This window comes from Canis lupus, chromosome 2 (assembly GCF_048164855.1).
Source record: "Canis lupus baileyi chromosome 2, mCanLup2.hap1, whole genome shotgun sequence".
Taxonomy (NCBI): domain Eukaryota; kingdom Metazoa; phylum Chordata; class Mammalia; order Carnivora; family Canidae; genus Canis; species Canis lupus.
In genome coordinates this window covers 23,693,410-23,714,834 of record NC_132839.1, presented here as the reverse complement: position 1 = coordinate 23,714,834, position 21,425 = coordinate 23,693,410, and the positions used below count along the sequence as shown (strand labels likewise).

The window sequence follows — 21,425 nt, the reverse complement described above, 5'->3', positions numbered from 1 at the left end:
TAAATTGAGACAAAACACTGATGGTTAATGTGTATATCATTAATTTTCCTCTCTTAAAACAACTGTATCTTAATAAAAACCTCTAGGACATTATTAGAAAAGATTGCCTGATATGTAAATATTAGTCACTGTACTAAGGCCATACAAATAGATAAAGATTAGAAATAAAAAAATAAATTCTGCTCTGTGCTAAGCCCTTATTTGTATTATACAATTATCTCTCACCATTTCCCTATCATAGAATGTTACTTCTGGAAAAAAATATAGCCCTTAATACAAATCTACAATATTTTAGAGATAGCTTTCAATAAAGATTTAATTATGATTTTTTTAAAAAGATTTATTTATTTATTTTAGAGAGAGAGCATGAGAGCACAGAGGTGGGGAGGAGCAGAAGGAGAGGGAGAGGGGGAGAACCTCAAGCAGACTCCCTGCTGAGCACCAAGCCTGATATGGAGCTCCATCTCACAACCCTGGGATCATGACCTGAGCTAAAATCAAGAGCTGGATGCTCAACCAACTAACCCACCTTAACACCCCAGATTTAACTATGCTTTTACACAAAACATAGAAATAAGATTTTACTGATAAGGTTAAAAGGTATATTGTCTCTGTTTCAGTCTCCTGATGACTAAAGTACCTTTTCTTTCTCAGAAAGCAAGTTTCCTGCTTATCATTTCAGCTTCAAGTGCATCCTAAAAAAAAAAAAAAATTTGCTTTATTTTAAGTATTTCAGTTGGTATATAAACTTAATAACATTAGGCTTTATTATATTGACAGGGCAATTACAAGCCTCTTGTGCATCTTCTTGTGGCATGTATATTTTTTGTTAAATAATCAGGCTTTTTTAGAAGTTCACATTAACTAGTTTTTTTTTTTATTTTTTTTTAATTTTTATTTATTTATGATAGTCACAGAGAGAGAGAGGCGCAGAGACACAGGCAGAGGGAGAAGCAGGCTCCATGCACCGGGAGCCCGATGTGGGATTCGATCCCGGGTCTCCAGGATCGCGCCCTGGGCCAAAGGCAGGCGCCAAACCGCTGCGCCACCCAGGGATCCCATTAACTAGTTTTTTTAACAATGGTGTACTGACACTTCTTTACTATTGTTTCTTTCAGCTTTCACATAACATATGGAAATGTATTAAGTATAAAATGGCCAAAAATAATCTAAATTGGTGTGTATTTTTATGCCGGAGTAGAAATGGATAAGAGAAATATCTGTAAGTATTAACCAAGGGAAAGTAAGAAGAATGTGAAACTCTGAGCAATCAAACCATTGATCATCTGTAGGAGTCAAGTTCCACTGTTAACTTTCAAAGCTTTGAATAGGTAATGGAGGACAACACATTTAATTATTAGGGTTGTATAAGTGCAACCTGCAACATCATGCTGAAAAGTACACATTCACAGGTAGGACTGTGGCTCAAAATTCTATAAGCACTTACCTGAAGTAAAAGTACTCGATTCAAAATGGTTTGTTGTAACATTTAATGGTATTCCCATTTAAGAAATAATTATTGAATATTTACTATGTATAAGATACTAAAGAGAGGAATAAAACAACCAATAACAAAAACATCTTCAGCCAATTGATTTTCTTTATAGTAGGAATAAAAACAGAAAATTATAATTAAGTTCATTTTAAAGTAGAGCAGGATAAATGTCTTTGGGACATAGGGAAATGCCTTTGGGATACAGGGAATACAAGGGGTAGGAGAAAACTATTTCAGAAACTGTGCTTTTAGTTCAGGTATATAAGTCAACATTAATTGGTTGAAATTATAGGTATTTTAAATCCACTGCCATTTTGGATTGAGCAGGAAGGAACCATATAAGAAAAATAAGGGGAATCTGAGCAGGTGTGAATATCACCTATGTTTTTAAAAAGACTGAGGATGCCACATAGAAAGGAAGTGAGGTGGGGACAGGGGGCAAGTCAGCCCCAAGGTGCAAAAAAGAAGTTTAGCTGAGTAGATAGATATGCATAATAAATGTCAAACTGGATTGGGTCAGATATCCCAGCAGCCTATTTTAGCAGCAGCTCAATATGGGGAGCAGAATAATGGCTCCCTAAAGATGTCCTAAACCTTGGAATCTGTGAATTTGCTACACAACATAGCAAGAGGGCTATGTTAAGGTGGTAGGTGCTATTAAAGCTGCTAATTATCTGCATTTAATATGGAGAGATTATCCTGGAACATCCAGTTGGGACCTAATCTGATTACCAGCATTCTTTAAAAATACAAGAGGGAGCCTAAAGCAAAGGCCAGAGAGATGAGATATAAAAAGGACTCCATCTACCGTTGCTAGCTTTGAAAACTCAGGAGGCCATGAACCAAAGAATACAGGCACTCTCTAGAAGCAGAAAAAGGTAAGGAAATAAATTCTCACCTAAAGTATCCAGAAAGAAACAAAGCCTAGTTGATACTTTACTCAGCCCAGTAAGACCATTTTGGACTTGTGACCTACAGAACTGTATGATGATACACTTGTGTTGTTTTTAGCTATTATAATGGTAGTTATCAGAAGTGGTAGAAAACTAATACACTCCACAGGTCATTTATTACTACATCCGAGGAATTCCCAGTATGAACAGCCCTAGAATTATCAGCTACATGATGTCTTCATTTTAATAACAAGTTTTTACAGGCCTCTAACTTAATATGCTAATTGTATATTTAATATTTGTATTTGAAATAGTATAAAATGACCAAAAATAATTTAAATTGGTGTGTATTTAATACCCACCCCATCATATACAAAGCTTTAAAAGGAGAGGTACTTATTTATTTAGTTGACAGCAATGCTTGATGTGTTAATTGACTTGCAGTTTGACTTCTGTCAATAACTTAATGAAGCTTCACTGATGATAGCACATAAAATGTGAAAAGGTGTCTCCCTGACATGGAATTTTAAAGGATTTCAGAAGGCTAGACATCAGGAAAATATCATCTTCATGACCCTGTAGATGTATCATTTATAATAGACTATAAAATAGTACCAGTGGGTTCCAGGGAGAGACACTGATCGTGAGACAACCACAACTGTCACAGAATTAGTGGTAGACCACGTAGTGAAAGCCTTTCTGCACTTAGTGATTCAACTTCATTTATTGAACAATTATTGTTTGCCAGTCACCTAATATAGCCTTGAATGTCTTGATGTTAATTATAGCCTACTATATTTATGTAGTTTTCACTCATCACCTGAATGTCAACATACTAGATTTCTTTGGATCTACAGCTCCAATTCAATCTCCACAAAAAAGAGATTACTTTGAGTAGAGTCCCATATTGGCATCAAGGGTATTACATTTTGGAATCCAAATGGAAATAGACATTGATAAAGGAAATCATTTATTTGCTTTTTAAAGATTTTATTTATTTATTGGGGGCGGGGGGTCGGGAAGCAGGCTCCATGCTGGGAGCATGACGTGGGACTTGATCCTGGGTCTGCAGGATCACACCCTGGGCCAAAGGCGGCGCTAAACCACTGGGCCACCCAGGCTGCCCTATATGTTTTTTTGTTTTGTTTTTTGTTTGTTTGGGTTTTGTTTGTTTGTTTGTTTTTAAGGAAATTATTTGGGAATGCTTTGGGGATCTACTTTTGGGGAAGAAAAGGGAAGGAGAGAGGATTGGTCAAAGAGAAGTTGAATTGCAATACGGGCTCAAAGAAGGCCTTCCCTCTTTGGTGAGGACTTCTCGAGCTGAAAATGAGAAAAATTGGGTTCTAAGTTGTTTCACATTGAGGTAAGGGGTTCTGGCTTTCTGCCCTCCACACTGACCAATTTTTAGATGTAAACTGCCCATGGAAGGAGGCATTACTTTGGACAAGACCTACTTTTTTTAGCTTAGGTAATCTCAAAAGATGTCAGGGAGATAAAAGCATTCTCTGGCAGTACTCCCCAGTTGCTAGGGAAATGATTTCCTCATTCATTAAAGATCTGTGTAGCACATCATAGTATCCATCTCCATGGGGTAAAATTGAAGCAGAGTGGTATTAAAACATGATATTATTTAAATAACTAACCTTTCTGGGTCTTTAAAATAAGAAGACCAGATTTCACAACACAAAACTCCTTTTTTTCTCTCACATTTTTTGATTTTCTTTTTCCTGTTGACTTAGAATTTTATTATACAAAATATTAGCAAGATTAGAAACTGTACACTTAACAAATTCAAACTTCATTTTTAAAATTCCACTTTTATAAAGTTGTCAAGAAAATTAAATTCAACTTCAATTTCCTCTGAATATTAAAATCACATTTCAGTAACTATATTTTAATCTGATAATCAATGATTATTCAATGAAGCAAATTACTTAATGCAAATTCCCCACAAATAATTCCAAATAAAGTAAGCAGTAAGTTTTAACACAGTTCAGGGTAAATTTTTTCATATTTCTCAAAAATAATTAATAGATAACATAATTGCGATGGATACCATAACTTCTTTGCTCTAAGGAAAACGTACTCTTGCAAATGGTGTATGCCTGGTCCTCAAGAAGCCCAGGAAAAATTAGAATATCTCTTGCAGTTTCTTTTTCTTGCTTCCTTACTCATGTTTGACTAAAACTAAATTTGCAGGTTTTTAATTATCCTGCAGCTTGAATTCAACCCGTGATAAGTAGTTATTTAATTTGCTGTCAGCTTTAACTACCCTCAACTGTGACAGAGCAATACAGCATTATCTTCAGCAGCACTAATGAATCAGAGTAGCTGTGATCTGGAGTAATGGTGTTTTTTTATTGTGCTTGAGATGACCTCTACATAAGTAAACACATGATATTTCAATATTTGGCATAAATAAGGCTAGGGTATTTTTATACTGAAGACTGCTAGTTGGCCAGGAGGTTTTTAGGCCAAAATGTTCATATTCATTAATTATTAATTAATTTAGTAAATATTTACTGAAGCCTTCCCTTCATAGGATGCAGTTGCAATAACGTGAAAGATGGTGGCGGCTTGGACTAGAGTGGTGCTAAAAGATAAAGATGTCAGGGTTTGTGGATTAGATTTGCAGAGTGAGGGAAATACATAAACATAAATGAAGATACCATGATTTCTGGCCTATGCAATTAAAAAAAATGTGATTGTTACTATCAAAGTTGGGAAAGATAGTGAAAAAAGAAGGTTTAGAAAACATATCAGTAATTCAGTTTAATACAAATTGATCTAAAGTGGTATTTTTCTCATTAGCTCATCACATAATAATGAATAATTCATTATTGTTCACGGTAAAGAAATTAGCAAATTAATCCTCTTATGACATATACTTAGTAGTAGTCATAAAAATATATTAAATATGCATTTTTTAAGAGTTGAGTGAGCAGAGAAAATGGGTTTAATACAGATAAATATATATTACTTACAATGGTGAGCCTTTAAAATTGGAAAATGCCTCCAAAATATGAAATTCTAACATTAAAAAGATCAAAACATAACACTACCTTTTATATAATAAAGTTTTTTTTTTTCTAGATCTCTTCAACCAGTTTGAGATTATTCTTGCTTATGCAATAATTACCCCAACTCTTTAGTATAAAGTTTGAAAAGCAAGGTAGTAGAAAGTCAAACTACCTTTGTCTACTAGAGGAACTGTTTATTTTTCTGAAATTGTCATAGTCTCACATATGTATTTTAAAATATAGCTTAAATTATTTTCAATAAGATTTTTTCACTTCTTTGTTTACTGATAAAGTAGGTATTTGTAAATAAACTTATCTGCTCCCCTGATATCTCAGTATTTGTATAATATTCTTTACCTCTAATGTTCTCTTTCCATGTTCATTTTCCTTTCCTCTGCATATCTCTCTATATCGTCCTATTAAGCTATTATATTTTACTACACTCCTTACTGATTTTTTTATCATGTTCTTTCCCTTTAAGGAAAAAAATCAAGGTAAAGATATGAACCTATCTTTTGAATTGGCAAAAAATGACAATGCAAAGATCACAGAATGTAGACTTACATAACTTAAATTCATTGTAAAACACGGGGAATTCATTATAATTTTTTACACAAATATGATTTAAATTATATTTGAGTTCATTTTTCCAGTCTAAAATTATTTGAAATATATAAATTAGTAGTTAGAAGTTGAAGTGCAGGGACACCTGGGGGCTTATTTGGTTGACTCTTGAGTCCTGAGATTGAGCCCCACATCAGGCTCTGCGCTCAACTGGGATTCTGTTTAAGATACTTTCTCTCCTTCTGTCCTTCTGCCCCTCCTCCCTCTCTTTCTCTCTCTCTCTCTGTCTTTGACAGTAAAAAACAGAAAAACCTGGCTCCCCAGCTCCAAAATGTTAGGGAGTAGCCCCCTTTAATGGCTATTAAATAAATCACAGAAACTCACGAGACTACAAAGAAATATGTAATTAAAGTGCTATCAGTAGTCTCTGCTCAAACCAAGACCACACATGACTCTCAAGGCCATGGGCTACCTGACTAGGCTCACAGAAATTCCAGATGTAGAGAAATATTATGGAGGAGATATTAACCAGAAAGAAGGGAACACCTTGTTTGGGCTCATGATATTTACAAGAACATCTTATTTGTTATTATGATAGTTACAAGTCCACCATGTTTGTTCTAAACATCCACCCTAATATTGACAGGAAATTTACCTAGTTCCCTGGTCAGTTTCCCAAAAAAGATAGACGTAAAAGTCCCTGATGGCAGCCTGTGGGGACCCTTCCACTTTTGAGAGTTTTCTCTGTATCTCTGCTTAATAAATTTCTATCACTTTGTTCACTCTCTATTGTCCGTGAGATTCTTTGACTTTATGAGACAAGAACCAAGCTCTCCCATACCAAGGTGATATATATGCATGTTGAAAATTCTTGGAAACATATGGTAAGTAATGTTTCAGCAAGTGAGTGATTATTATCAACTAATTGTACATGTGTGTGTGAAGAGGCTGACTGGATACAAAAGTAAAGACTATATAACGTGGCAAATGACAGAACCAGAGCTCTTCTACATTCTGACCTGGCTAAAGACAAAAGGTCACTTTGCTAATAAACCTAAAACCAAGTATAAAGCATGTCAGTATGGCAGTGTAAATTGCATAAATAAGACTAATAATCAGACTTCTGTGCAAGTCCCTCTTCACATTCTTTATGTTTTCCTAACTCTGTCAGTTATCTTACCACTTAGAGAGAAATTTGATCAAGCAGATGTTTACTCATAAGAATAGCCATACTTAAATGTATGCATAGGATTTTTTTTCTCATTCAGGGTATAATGGACACTAATGCAAGAAGATATTAGTAATCAGGACACTTTCCATTGCAAAAAGTATGTATTAAAATCAAAGTGCGATGTTAAGGTTCTATTTCCTTACATAGTTTCTTGTTTTAAGAGGTAAGAAAAACTCAATATATCTATTTGATGATTAACTTTAAAATTAACCTCCTCCAGTGTCCTATAAAAATTAAGTAGGTAAAACAGGAAAAACATATTTTTCTTCTTAATGCTGAGATCTAGGAGATTTAAACAAGGGAAATTAGATATCCTGCCCACTCGGCTCTCAGAAACAGACTTCTAAGCTGCACTATTAATTAGTATAATTTAAAGTACATTTTAGGGATCCCTGGGTGGCGCAGCGGTTTGGCGCCTGCCTTTGGCCCAGGGCGCGGTCCTGGATATCCGGGATCGAATCCCACGTCGGGCTCCCGGTGCATGGAGCCTGCTTCTCCCTCTGCCTGTGTCTCTGCCTCTCTCTCTCTCACTGTGTGCCTATCATAAATAAATAAAAGTTTAAAAAAAAAATAAAGTACATTTTAGAGTTTCAGAGTATAAGGTCATCTGGCAATCAAATTTTTGTAACCCACATCATTCTTATCTCGCCTTCGATTTCCAGTAACTCAAAATTTATCTTCTAATAAATTGGTGTCATGCTATATCTAACTACAAATCTGATTATTATGCATCTTCCTAAATTCCTTCTGCAACTCCTTACTGAGGAGTTACCTCTTGAACATGGAAAAGATCATCTTCATGATTCACATTATGCTTTGCAATTTAACTTCACCAAACCCTAAGCTGCAAATGCATCTCCACATACATAGTACAGTTTCATACATTTGCTTTGTCTATCTTCAGAACTCATGGAAACCACCATCCAGGATGGGTTAGACTTCTTCCTATAGATTTCTACAAATGACTTGTAAAGGGCTTAAGTCATGCCAAGTACTCTCTAAGGGCATGATGTACATAAAGTCTTTTATTCTTCGTAACAGCCCTACATGTAGTAGGTAATATTATTCCCCAAATAAAGAACTGAGGTACAGAGAACTTTGGCAAAAGTCATCAGTCTTATAAGTGGTAAAAATGGGTTAAATTTAGAGAGTTTGGGGTCAGAATTTCTGCCCTTACCCACTACACTGTAGAGGACTTCACGTCCATTGCTATCATTCCATTAACCCTATAACATTATACTTATGTGTTCATTGTCTTTCTCTTCTGTCTGTTTCTTGAGGACAAAGGCCTATTTTGTCGATCCTGTACAAATAAGTGCCTATCATAGTACTTACTTCTCAATAGTGCAATATAAAGGTTTCCTGAATTAAGTTTTCAAGAAACGTTGATTATATATCTATTGTGCAGTTTCTTACACTAAATTTTTTTGAAGGATTAAAGGTACATAGTAAAGGGAAGGAGGAATGAGGGAAGAAAGAAAGACCAATTCTAGTGTATTGGGAAAATATAGTTAAAAATCTAATCTCCCACAAAGGTAGTAGGGAAAGAAAATACCTTTATTATTGAACAAGCAGTAAACCAGAACATGATGCTCATCTGCTAAGGGAATCTGATAAGAAATTGTAAAGATAGAAATCTCATCCTTTCATTTGGCCAAGCAGCTATATTTTGTTAAATACATGCATGTTTTTGAGATGAACAACTAGTTCTCAAGTAAGAAAACTGACAACACCATTTGTCCCATGCGATATATCCTCATTTTACCTGGAATCTGTGTTATGTTAGTGAATTGGCTTTGCCTAGTGGAAAGACCAACCTCTAATACTGTTAATACTAGGAAGTAGTTTTGCATCTTGGAGCAAAGTGCTGCCCACCAAAGTCAAGTTTTTGCCCTCCTATTTGAGAAATGGGAAGACAGGGGAGCTATCTTCCTTAATGTTTGTATTTCATAGAGATTGCTCCCAGGATCTCCAGAAAGACATTCCAAGGTCATAAAGCTGACAAAATGCCAATTTAGTCTTCAGAAGTATTTATGTACATTTCAGAGCAGAAAGTACTTACAGTAACTCTAAGATAAATGCTCACTGAAAAAGGAGCGCGGGGAAATACCTTCCCTGATTTTCAACAGGGAGAATTAAGGCTCTCATTTTTAATTTGTATTTGTCCTTACAAGTGGAGCCGCTGAAGAATAGGTCAGAGGGAGTGTGGTATGTTGGGAAGAATATTGAAATCTACTAGGTCCAGATTGGTTACTTACAAGCCTTTTCCTTAGAGGCAGCATTTAATCTCTGTGGGGCTCTGCTTTTCATTTGTAAAGTGAGTAAGTTGTAATAGTTACTACCTAAGGTCACTTTCAGATTTATTGCTCTATTTCAAAATCATGAAAAAATCAAGGGTTCGGTGAGGATGACAGGTGGTGTTTTTTTGTTTTGTTTTGTTTTGTTTTGTTTTGTTTTGTTTTTCATGTCCACACTTGTTTGGAACTTTTAACTACTCTGATCTAAGATACAGTCAATGACCACTGAACGTCTATAGACTTAAATCATAAGGAAATTAGAAACATCCGATCTCTATAAAACACTTAACACATATGTTTAAAAACTTTTGCCAACCTAAGTGTGCACTGAAAGAAAATACTTTCATATTACTGAATAGTAATGAATAATGGACCACAAATGAAGCTTTTTTTATTCTTTCTTTTTTTAAACTGTAGAGACTAAGACTAGAATTGTGGCCTGGAATGTGGACTTGCATTGACTGCCACTCTGAGTCATGGGGATTTAGAAATATTATTTCCTTGTTCTTTGGACATGTATTAAGTGTCTAGATACTTTTCCCCCTTTTGTTTCTTAGCAAGGAAAATTCTGTACAAACAATGGATGCTAAAAACAAAATAGTTTTGGGGTTTTTAAATCTGAGAACATTCTTTCAGAGTTTTACTTTGTGAAGAAAATTCTGGTGGCCAAGCTAAGAGAAAAACTTTTAACATTTCTGCTAAGTAAATGTTTACAGGAAAAAGGAATATTACTGTTGACAAGATAAACATCCCAGAAAACACACACACAACTGTATTCGATGGCCTATGCCCCCAGTGTTTGAAAGGCTTTTCTTCTGAGCTTAATTCCCAAAAGGGGAAAACTATGTAAATAGTAAATCTATACATTCCCTGGGAGCAAGTATATTATGCACTGTTTCTGTGAGGTTTTGTCACCATTTCAGTGCTACAGACTAAATAAGGCAACTTCAGGGCAAAGGAGGTTACTGTATCCATTTAGAATACTTTGAATATCTCAGAGAAATATTTTAAATATCTGGTCCCACTGTTTTTCTTAGAGAAGTAAATGAGAAGTGACAGCAGTGAGTGAAAAATAGAATTGTTTTTGCAGAATTATTTTGAACTCCTTTCCAAGGAGAATGGCCACAATGTGTTCATTGTGGTTTTAATGGATTGTAATGAAAAATTTAGCTTTGCTTCCCATTAGCACATCCAAGCTTTACTGCTTCTGCATGAGCCCTACTGAATAAAGCTGTATCATGTCATGTTTTTCCATGGCTATGCTGTTATTACATGGTTGCTATCTTTATCTGCCTTTAACTCTCTGACCTCAATCCTTAACTTCTCTTCCCTAATTCTACCTTAACTATATGAGCTATGGAGTTCTGGGGACACTCCTCTACCAGAGAAGTCTCTACATGGATAATACCTCCAGCATTCTGAGGTCTTTGTCAATCATCATATTCTTAATAAGGCTTAGGGACCAATTTATTACAATTGTGAGCCCTTCTTCCATCACAAGGTAAGATTCATTATTGCATTCTATTGTAGTAAAATATATTTAGATATGTAACATATAAAATATATAAATACAATATGTAAAATATGTTATATTGTATATTTATACACAAAACATAGAATTTGCCATTTTAACCATTTTTAAGTGTGATTCAGTGCCATTAATTACATTCTCGATATTGTACAATTACTACTTATTTCTGAAATTTTTTCATCAGCCCAAAATAAACTCTGTAACCATTAAGCAATAATTCCCCATTCTGCTTCCTCCCCACCCACTCCAGGCTCTGGTGACTTCTAATCTACTTTTTGGGTCAATTTACAGATATTTGGATATTCACATAATCGATATCATATACTATTTGTCCTTTAGTGTCTGGCTTATTTTATGGCAGAATAATAGTCCATTGTATGAATTTCTGTTTATCTGTTTATCTGATGAACACCTGAATTATTTACATCCTTTGGCTATTGTGAATAATCCCGCAACAAACATTGGTATGCAAGTGTCTAAGTTCCTGTTTTCCATTATTTTGGAACAGATCTAGGAATGGAATTGTTGGACTATGCAGGTCCACTATGTTTACTAGAACTGCCCAGCTGTTTTCCACAGTGGCTGTACCATTTTATATTCCCATGAACAATTTACAAGGGTTCCATATTTTCTGCATCTTTTCCAACAGTTACTTTCTTTTTTTTGAAAAATTACTTTCATTTCAGTGCATATGAAGTGGTGTTTAATTGTGGTTTGGACTTGAATTTCATTAATGACCAGTGATATTGAACATCCTTCCATTTGCTAATTAGACATTTGTATATCTTTTTTGGATTGATATCCAAGGTTTTTTTTTTTCTCATTTTATGCACTTTTTGTTGTTGATTTGTAGGCCCTTTACATATTCTAGGTATTAAATACTTACTAGATACATGGTTTGCACAAGTAGTTTCTCGTGATCTTTGGATGTCTTTCACTTTTTTAATAATATCTTTGATTTTGTATTATAATTTTCCAGAGAACAGAGGCAATAGGATATACATTTATATTAACTTATGAAAAAAATGATTGTTGGAATTTTGGTAGGGATTGTTGTGAATCTGTATATCTTAACCATCATCTCATCCCTTAACCATCATCTCTTTATATATATCTGTATCTATACTGTTATCTATCAATCATCTATCCATCTATCATCCATATATACATATAGAAATAGTATGGTGGGTGGGTGAGAGTTGGTGTTGTGTATAAAATGAATATTTTTGTTGAATATTTAATATACACACACACACACATATGTATATGCGAGAGAGAGAATTTGATCATGGAATTGTGGAAGCTCACAAGTCAAAATCCGTAGGATTGACTGGAGGGCTGAGGACTCAGAAAAGAGATGCAGTTCCAGTCAAAAACCAGTCTGCTAGCAAAATTCCTTCTTCCTCTGGAGAGTTTGGTCTTTTTTTTCCAAAAAGCCTTCAAATGACTTGATGAAGCTGATCTACATCATGGAGGGATTAGTGTCTCCTTTACTCAAAGCCTACTGATTTAAATATTACTATCTTCTAAAAAATACCTCCAAAGAAGCATCTAGAAAAAATGTTTGACCAAATATTCATGTACTGTACCATACCCTGGTTGACATGTGAAATTAACTACCACAGGTACACAACTGTGTTTATGTTGCTGTTGCTGTTGTTATATAGGTTAAATCTAATGTATCATTTTTCTTTTCTCTTTTCACTAGTGCTTTTAGTGTCCTATCTAGGTGAAGGGGATACGAGATACAAGCTTGTGGTTATGGAATCAATAAGTAAGTCACAGGAATTCAAAGTACATCACAAGGAGTATCTTCAATGGTATTTTAATAACGTTGTATGGTAATATATGGTAGGAACCCTTGTGAGCATAGCTTGTTGTATAGACTTGTCAAATCACTGTTTTATATGTGAAACTAATGTAACATTGTGTGTTACATTATATATGATATATATGATACATATCATATATTGTTTAAATAAAAATCTGATGCTCAATCCAAGGTGATGAATATTGACCCTTATATTTTTTTCTAAAAATTTTATGAATTTAGCTCTTATATTTATATTGCTGATCATTTTGAGCTAATTTTTGTATATGGTATGAGGTGAGGGATCCAATTTCATTCTTTAGTATGTGAAAATCCAGTTTTCCCAGCATCTTTTGGTCATCTGTTGAGAAGACTAAATTCTTCCTACTAATGGACTTGAAATCCTTGTTAAAAATCAATTGACCACAGGTAATAAGTTTATATCCGAACAGAGAGAGATGTGGGTCCAGGGGAGAGACAGGGAGAGATGGAAGTTAAAGAGTAAGAAAGAGATTAAAATTGAGATTTACATTCAAACTGTGAAAATGAAGAGATAGAAATGGGTTTTAAACAATTACCAAGACCTTGACTTTCTGTTGTGGCTTAACTGAAATGGGCTGAGGATGGTTTATTACCAAAATACTGGGCTTATACAAATATTGAAATCTTTATGCCCCTCTTGCTAAAATACTAATGTAGTTACTAGGTAGAAACTCAATACCATCTTGAAATAACACAGAATCATTAAATGGTAATAGATGTTTAAATATTAATGGATAGATATTTGAAATAAGAAAGTAGAAGCCTGATGATCCTCAAACTACGGTTTCTGAATAACTGAATGTCTAAAGATACACAAATATTCTTTGTGTGTGAGGAAATTATGTACATGTTTATTCTATTTCTCTTTGATATTTAATCAATTTTAAAGTCTCTGTAATAAACCTTTCTTTTTAGAAAGATTGAACCCTGTCCTGTTCATTTTTCCTCTGTACCTAACACAATTTCTTGTGTCTAATAAGCACTTATTATTTATTGGTTGAGTTAATATGTCAAATATCTTCTGTTTCTAGCTACTCTCTGTTCTTCTCTACCATATTCCCAACCTAGAATACTGATCAGATTTGTATCATTTGGTATTTTCATATTCTTTTTCCTCTGAGTTTCCATTTATTTTGACCAATAGGGAGCCCTGTCAGGAGATTAGAAGGTGAAATCAGCATATTTATTCCACTTCCCATCTCTTTGCTAGGTCATCAACCTGGCATCATCCCTAACCTAAAGGTCATAGTCATCTTACAGGGAAATAAACAAAAGCAAGAAACCCAAAATTTTGAGTGAACTTTCTCCTTCAGGGTCCAATGACTACCCTTGAGTCCTGGTACTATTTTGCTTGTTTGTTTTTGGTACATCCTGACACTCATTATTACATAGGTTCTTTATAACTTGCATGTGTATCCCACTTATGCTGGGGCTGTAATTGATAATTTCATGGTCATTTATAACGCTGAATGGCTTATTAAAGTAAATATCCTATAAACAAGCAGCATGTAAATACTAGCTTAATGTGGTTTATCTTATTAACATAACTTCTGCAGTTGAATTTCTCTTCCTTCCTGTTAATCTATGTGATACATAGAACAAAGAGATGATAGCATAGTGTTTTTCTCTTTTAGACACTTAAGGAATGAGCAAAGGGAAAAGAGAGAGGGAGGCAAATCAAGAAACAGACTGTTGACTATGGAGAACAAACTGATGGTCACCGGAGGGGAGGGCAGGGATAGGGGAAATAGGTGATGGGGATTAAGGCACTTGTCTTTAGCACTAGATGTTGTATGGAACTGCTGAATCACTAAATTGTACACCTGAAACATATTACACTGCATGTCAACTAACTGGAATTTAAATAAAAACTTAGAAAACCACAAAAATTGTTATCAAAATATAAAATAAACACAAAATTTTACTCTTTCCTCTCCATAATCAATAAACCTTTTGAAGCAGACAGGTCTAAAAAGAAGAAAGTTCTTCACAGGTCACTGCATTTAAAGTATAACTCCTTCCAGGAAACTGCTTTTACAAGTATTCTCTTAAATACTCTTCAAAAAATCTTCGACTTCAATCTATAATAATGTTTTTATAGTTTAACCATCCTAGGTATGTTAAAATATAGCTGTATGTTCTATGATATGGTATATACGCTAGGGAGATGCTCTCTAATGTAGCACACTGGGGCAATAGGTACTTGGATTAGGAATTAGCAACATTTTTCTTTTAAAGTAAAACTATTATTGAGATAATGGTTATTCTTTTTTGCTTCTTTCTTAATCTCTTTTCCTTTTGGATGGATATTAAACTGATGTCCACATGCAATTTCTATTATACACTTATGATTTTTGGTTGTTTGTTTTTTGCCATTCTCCACAACTATTATATACTAGCTGAATCTCGCAGAGGTTAATTCTGATCCTTCCAGAATTAGTGAAAGGAAGCAATGCAGGCAAGAGTGTTCATTGGTAGCTTTGATCAAGAGTGTCATAGTCAATGGTTAATATTTTACTTTAACAAAGCTTCTTCCCACCTCTCCCAGTGGAGAGTTAAATAACATTTAAGATTTCCTTATAATCCAGTTTGCCAGACATAGTCCTGGCTTAAGTGTGTTTATATAATGAAATTATAGATGGTAATACTTTCACTCTCAAAAAGAGTTCTGATTTGTATAATTAATTAGATGATCACCCTAATTACACAATCACATCTCTTGCATTATATGCCAAACTAAAGGTAGGATTACCATATAGAGCAAATGGTATATCCTATGCAATATTTGGCACACACTTATCCTTAAATTCATAGTCTATGTAAAACTGGATGTTAATTGGGTATGCTATATTTCTGCGTTTTAGTTAGCAATTCTACAGTAGGAAACAAACATTGAGGAAAGATTAACAGCAATTCCCAACACCTCCCCTAGAGTGCAGTGAGTAAGATCTCAAAGTTAAAATAAAAATCAAAAATCAAAATGTCTTAACATTTAAGTTTTAAAATTATTAAAGTAGTACATGTGTGGTAACAATAGAAATATTGTGACAAGGAATAAATGTTAATTTTTTTCTCCCTAGGTATTCAGTTTCCCCTCAAAGGCAGACATAATAATTAGCAGCTACTTCTATGCCTTTTGAACTTTTTTTATAAGTAATTTTGCATATACATTTAGATGTATGCATTTCAAATATTGTAAACATGCACGTGCAGAGGGATAGCTGTGATACCTGCATGTGTTTATTTACTATCATCTATCAGTTTATCTATCTATCTAAACTATATTTTATATAAATGTTATAATCCCATACATACTCTCCTATGTCTATATTTTAGAAACTGACATTACATGCATAGACAGAGAGAGAGTGATTCCCTCAGGAATCTTTTATTTTATTTATTTTTAAATTTTATTTTAAAGATTTCATTTGATGAGAGAGAGAGCACAAGCAGGGAGAGCGGCCCCCTACTCTGGGGGGAGCCTCACAGGGAGTTTGATACCAGGACCCCAGGATCATGACTGGAGCAGAAGGCAGACACTTAACCAGCTGAGCCACACAGGTGCCCCTCCCAGGGTGAGAGAATCTTAAACAGACTTCCTGCTCAGTGCGGAGCCCATCTCTGGGCTGGATCCAAGACCCTGAGATCAGGACCTGAGCTGAAACTGAAAGTTGGAGGCTTAGCTGACTGCACCACCCAGGAGTACCAATTTATCATTTATCTTATCAGAAAGTGGGATTTGGTATAAGTACAGATCTAATTGCAACCTTAGAATATTGAATTTTTAAATTAATATTTTTTAGCTCTTTGAAAGGTAACCAGTTTTACTGACTGGAAAGGGCAGCCCTAATAGATTTATGCTGTTACCTATTAGTACTCCAAAAACGTTCACATTTTTTTATAAGGTAATTCAAATTCTGAGTCGTTGAGGCACAGTAAGTGCTAGGGGGAGAGTATTGGAATGGAGCTAACATGAGACAGGAGAAATGTATAGGGTTTTTGCTCATGTGAAAAGGCTTCTGTAGAACTTAAATCAGTCCTGTAGGATAAATTCAATAGGCACTTGAATATCACTGGGATCTTAGAAAAATGTGATGTTCCCATTTACGGGATAATAATATTTGTATGGTAGAGATGTTAACAGGGTCACATCAAACATCATAAAATGTAGAATATTGGTATGATCCTTTGACAGTTGCCCTGACATTATCTAGAGTTTTTTCATAGGAATTAAATGTAACCAGATTTTGTAACAAACAGAAAATGACCAAATTATTACTTTGCTACCATGATATTTCTGTTGGATCTCCCTCCTTATCCTTGATTGAAATCCTAGGAATAACCCTGAGTTTTTGTCACTTTCAATTCTTAATGAACAACTTCATTTTCAAGCAAGAAAATAATTTGGTCCTGTCTATGTTAAAACATTGATTTATTATCCAATTAAAAGTCTTTTGCTCTTGAGCTCAGACCTGATCACTTGGAAATCTTTAGGGAGGGAGGAGATTAGAGCACAGTTAACTCCTTCCCTATCCTTTTTTATTGCCTGACATATTGGCTTTGCTCTTTTCTGTTCTTCCAGAATCAAGTCCCATAGAATCTAAAACCATTCTCATTTTATTGAAGTCCTAAGATTTATTGGAATGAGTGGGTTTCTTATCTCTCACTTAAATTCCAGCTTCTACAAAGTTTTGATCATGTTATTTTATGCACTCCTTTTTTCCCACTAGCACTTTACTTGCTAGACTACAAATACCACTTTTCTCTTATATTCAAAGCATTACACACTAAGTTCTTACATATAACTGATTCTTAGGAAAAATCTTTTAGCAATAAATAAAGACTAATGAGTTTGTTACCTGAAACTGCTTAGCCTTATTTCAAGGAAAGAAATCCAAAATCAGTTCTCAGAAAAAATGGATTGTACCTCTGCATGAAAATCAGGGAACTTCTATGGGGTGCCTGGGTGGCTCAGCGGTTGAGGATCTGCCTTCAGCCCAGAGTGTGATCTTGGAGTCCCAGAATCGAGTCCCACATTGGGCCCCCTGCATGGAGCTTGCTTCTCCCTCTGCCTGTGTCTCTGCTTCTCTCTCTCTCTGTGTCTCTTATGAATAAATAAATAACATCTTTAAAAAAAAAAAAAAAAGGAAAAGCAGGGAAGTTCTAAATAAAATGGACCTCAACTCCAATTCCTGTGAAATTTCTTTTGTACCTGTGCAAGGTAGAGTTTTAAGGGTGTCCTCTCTAAAATAAGGGGAACACTTTGATTCATATAGTTATAGAGATAGCATAGTGTTGTAGTTAGAACTAAGAACTAGAGATCTCCTCCTTTAACCAGCTTATATGACTCAGAAATGTTACCTCACTTCCAAATGTTTAATTTCCTCAACGGAAATAGGCAATAATGGTAATACCTATCTTATAATGTTGCTAAGAGATTTAAATGATTTATTTGTGAAGTAGTTCAACTAGTTTCTGGCTCAGAGTAAGCATTATACATAAATTTATTAAATACATGAATAGGGACATTTGAATGATGCCAAGTCATATAGCTTAAATAAAATGGAAAAGTAATCTTAGGCAATAGGATATCAAGGATATATGAATATGAAATGTGGCGGTCACAAAAGTCTCTCTTCATCCCAGGACTATATTCCCTATGGTTTCCGATTCAGCAGTACACTTAGGGAAGGAGAAACAAGAACATCTTTTCTGGTACTTATGAATATTTCTCTGTATACCTTTATTAGAAATTTTGAAAATGTCTTTTCCTATTTCTCTTACTGACAAAATATGGAAGGACTATAATCTAGTGTGGGAAGGTTCAATAACTGAAAAAATATAATAAAGCAAGGAAGTAGTTCTACAGAAAAACATAAAAAAAAAAAAAAACAATTAAGACTGAATGTTAGGCATTTAACACAAGGAATGTTGCCACACTGTGGCCAAAAACTTTCTGGACTGGCTGTTGAAGTCTCTCTCTTTTCTAACAGTTTCTTCCTTTCTCTGCAAAAATGGTGCCCCTTGAACAACAAATGCCTTTTAAGAGATCATATATGAAATTTTGCATACTATATCTGATAAATGTAGCAATCTTGTTTATATTTAAATGCACTAGCTCAGAAAGTCTGAAGACTGAGCATTCTGTTACTATCATACATTCAACACCTCTATTACCAGACTCAACTTGTTTTCTGCCTTAAAAGCCTCTCTGTTGTGTCATTTATTTAGGTGAGTCATAATTCTACCAGTGACATACATGGGACCTAAATTCGTGTTTGAGTCCTCCTCTTCATCTCACACAAATCCATCATGATGTCATGCCCCGCTTTAGTGGGCACATATCTTCCAGTAATTAGCTCATTTTCCCATTGACATTGTGCCAATATTGGCTCTCATTGTGGAAGCACAAGGCATGACTGAAATAGCCACATAATTTTTCTTTCTTCGTCTTCTTAACATTCCTTACACTTAGTCTCTATCATTCTCTCATACTGATGTGAACTAATTCACAAATCTCAACAGGTTTTAGTGGCTGCTGAGCAAAAAGCGGTTGGCTTTCTTTCTGTTAACTTAGATGTCAGTTTCAAAACTGGTCTTTCCCCTAGAGATCTATTCAACATCAGGCCTCAACTTGCCTCCTTCTCCCTTCCTGGGGTTTCCTTGCTTTTCTGCTTGGAAACTCCTTCAAGCTTCCCCTATAAGTCAAGCAATGACCATTTAATAGCAGTAAATCCTTCTTTCTTTCAACTCAATGACACCGGTTTGGTACCAAATATGACAGTCTTAGGCTTTCCTATGACACATAAAATTCTTATTGCAGCTCTACTATTGTATTTCATCGAATGAGTTCATATGTACTATGAGTTCAGTGTTCTTTATTTTCTTGTTGAAGAATGAGACCATTATTTTTCTTCAGATTTTAGAAAGAAGGCAAAATGAAAATTTAGGCATATTTTTGTCAAAGTTCATTTGCGTTATTTTACTTTGCTAGAATTTGGAATATAGATCAAAGTGGTGTGATGTTGCAAGGATAAAAATGAGTTCAAAAGTACATCAGGGCTAAGAAAATTGATATTATCCAAAGCCAAATTACCAAAGTAATACAATATAAAACTGATTTCCAACTATATAACACTGGATGTGGAATAACATGTTTCTTAGTTTCAAGTTTAATCAAATATAAGAAATAAAGTATCAAGAAACTTTAAAATTGTTTCACATATCTTTAGGAAAGACAGTTTTGACCACATCACACTTTTGTTTTTAAAAGATAACTTAGAAAATGGAAATGATCAAGGTTTTAGAAAGAAGACTTATAGGAAAAAAAGATCTACATATTTCAGAGTAATAAGAACCATGATTACTTACTATATTTATGTATTTATGCATAACTTAGGTTCCCTGATTTTCTCCCACCATCAATGTAAATTTTCATTCTTTGTTTTTATGCTTCATAAAATCCAGTTTCCATTTATGAAGAGTGATTGGTTTGTTTAATACACTGTATGGAGGGGAAAAAACAAAAACATATGACAATTCATTTTCTTCCTTGATTTTTGTCATTATTTTTAATGATGTGACAAATTTCTCCACATTTTAATTTAATTATTTAACTGTGGTTCAGTGATTTAAACCATAAACACAATGACAAATGATAAAGTAAGGGAATTAGATCAAGTCATTTACAAATAAATCATTCTAAATGGTTCCATGTATCTCTCACAAAAACTACATAGCAAATGCAATAGTTTAGAAGACTCCACAGGAGGGAAAGAAAAAGAAAATAAATAAATTTGATAACAACAGCAGGATTTCAAATGAGAGCAGAACAGGGCAAAAAAAATAGGTGGTTATTTTTGTTTTAGTGTCTGTATATTTCCAGACAAGTTTCACCTTAAACAGAGATAACCATAAATGCCACTTGGTAGAAAATAATTTTCCTAAGTGACTGATGGATTCTAAAGGTGATTTTTTTCTGTTTATACATTAGCTTAAATTATAGACTTACTATAATTGCAATTGAGGCCTTTTATTTTGTCTGATGGCAAAAGCATCTGGAAAGATATTATTTCCCACTCATGGGCTTTAATCTGTGTGAATCTAATACAAAGACAACTAAAAGTATGTAAGAAATGGATTTCTAAGATATTAAATATTCTTTAGATTTTTGATAGAGCTGAGGATGAGGTATAACTTTTGTTTTATTTAGAAAAATAATTCCTATTAGTATTTTGTGGAGTTAATATAAAGACTAAATGTCAGTTGGACAATTTGAAAGCTCTATTGGACAGATTGCCTAGGATTACATTCAGAGTTGTTAAATGTACTTACCAGTGATAAAGGAAATAAATTTATAGCAGCAGGTCAAAATAGACATGTTGGTGAACCAAATATATAGTAATGTAGACTTTATTACTATCTCCTTCAACTCTGTTACATGAAGAAAATGATAGAAACTAATCAGTAAAAATGTATTATCTCATACCGTATGATCCCATACCACGTTTTGTTAAAAACACAGTAAAATTTAGGGCCATAA

The 21,425-nt window shown here is 34.3% G+C and overlaps 1 long non-coding RNA gene across 1 annotated transcript; it reads right to left on the bottom strand.

Annotated features, from left to right (window-relative positions):
- Positions 1 to 389: 389 nt before the first annotated feature.
- LOC140609924 (uncharacterized) lies at positions 390 to 21,321 on the bottom strand. The gene is made up of 4 exons (XR_012011654.1): positions 21,218 to 21,321; positions 20,255 to 20,387; positions 4,032 to 4,122; positions 390 to 695 (listed from the first exon to the last, which is right to left on the bottom strand). It is a non-coding gene; the product is annotated as an uncharacterized lncRNA (long non-coding RNA).
- Between the last annotated feature and the right edge of the window lie 104 nt (positions 21,322 to 21,425).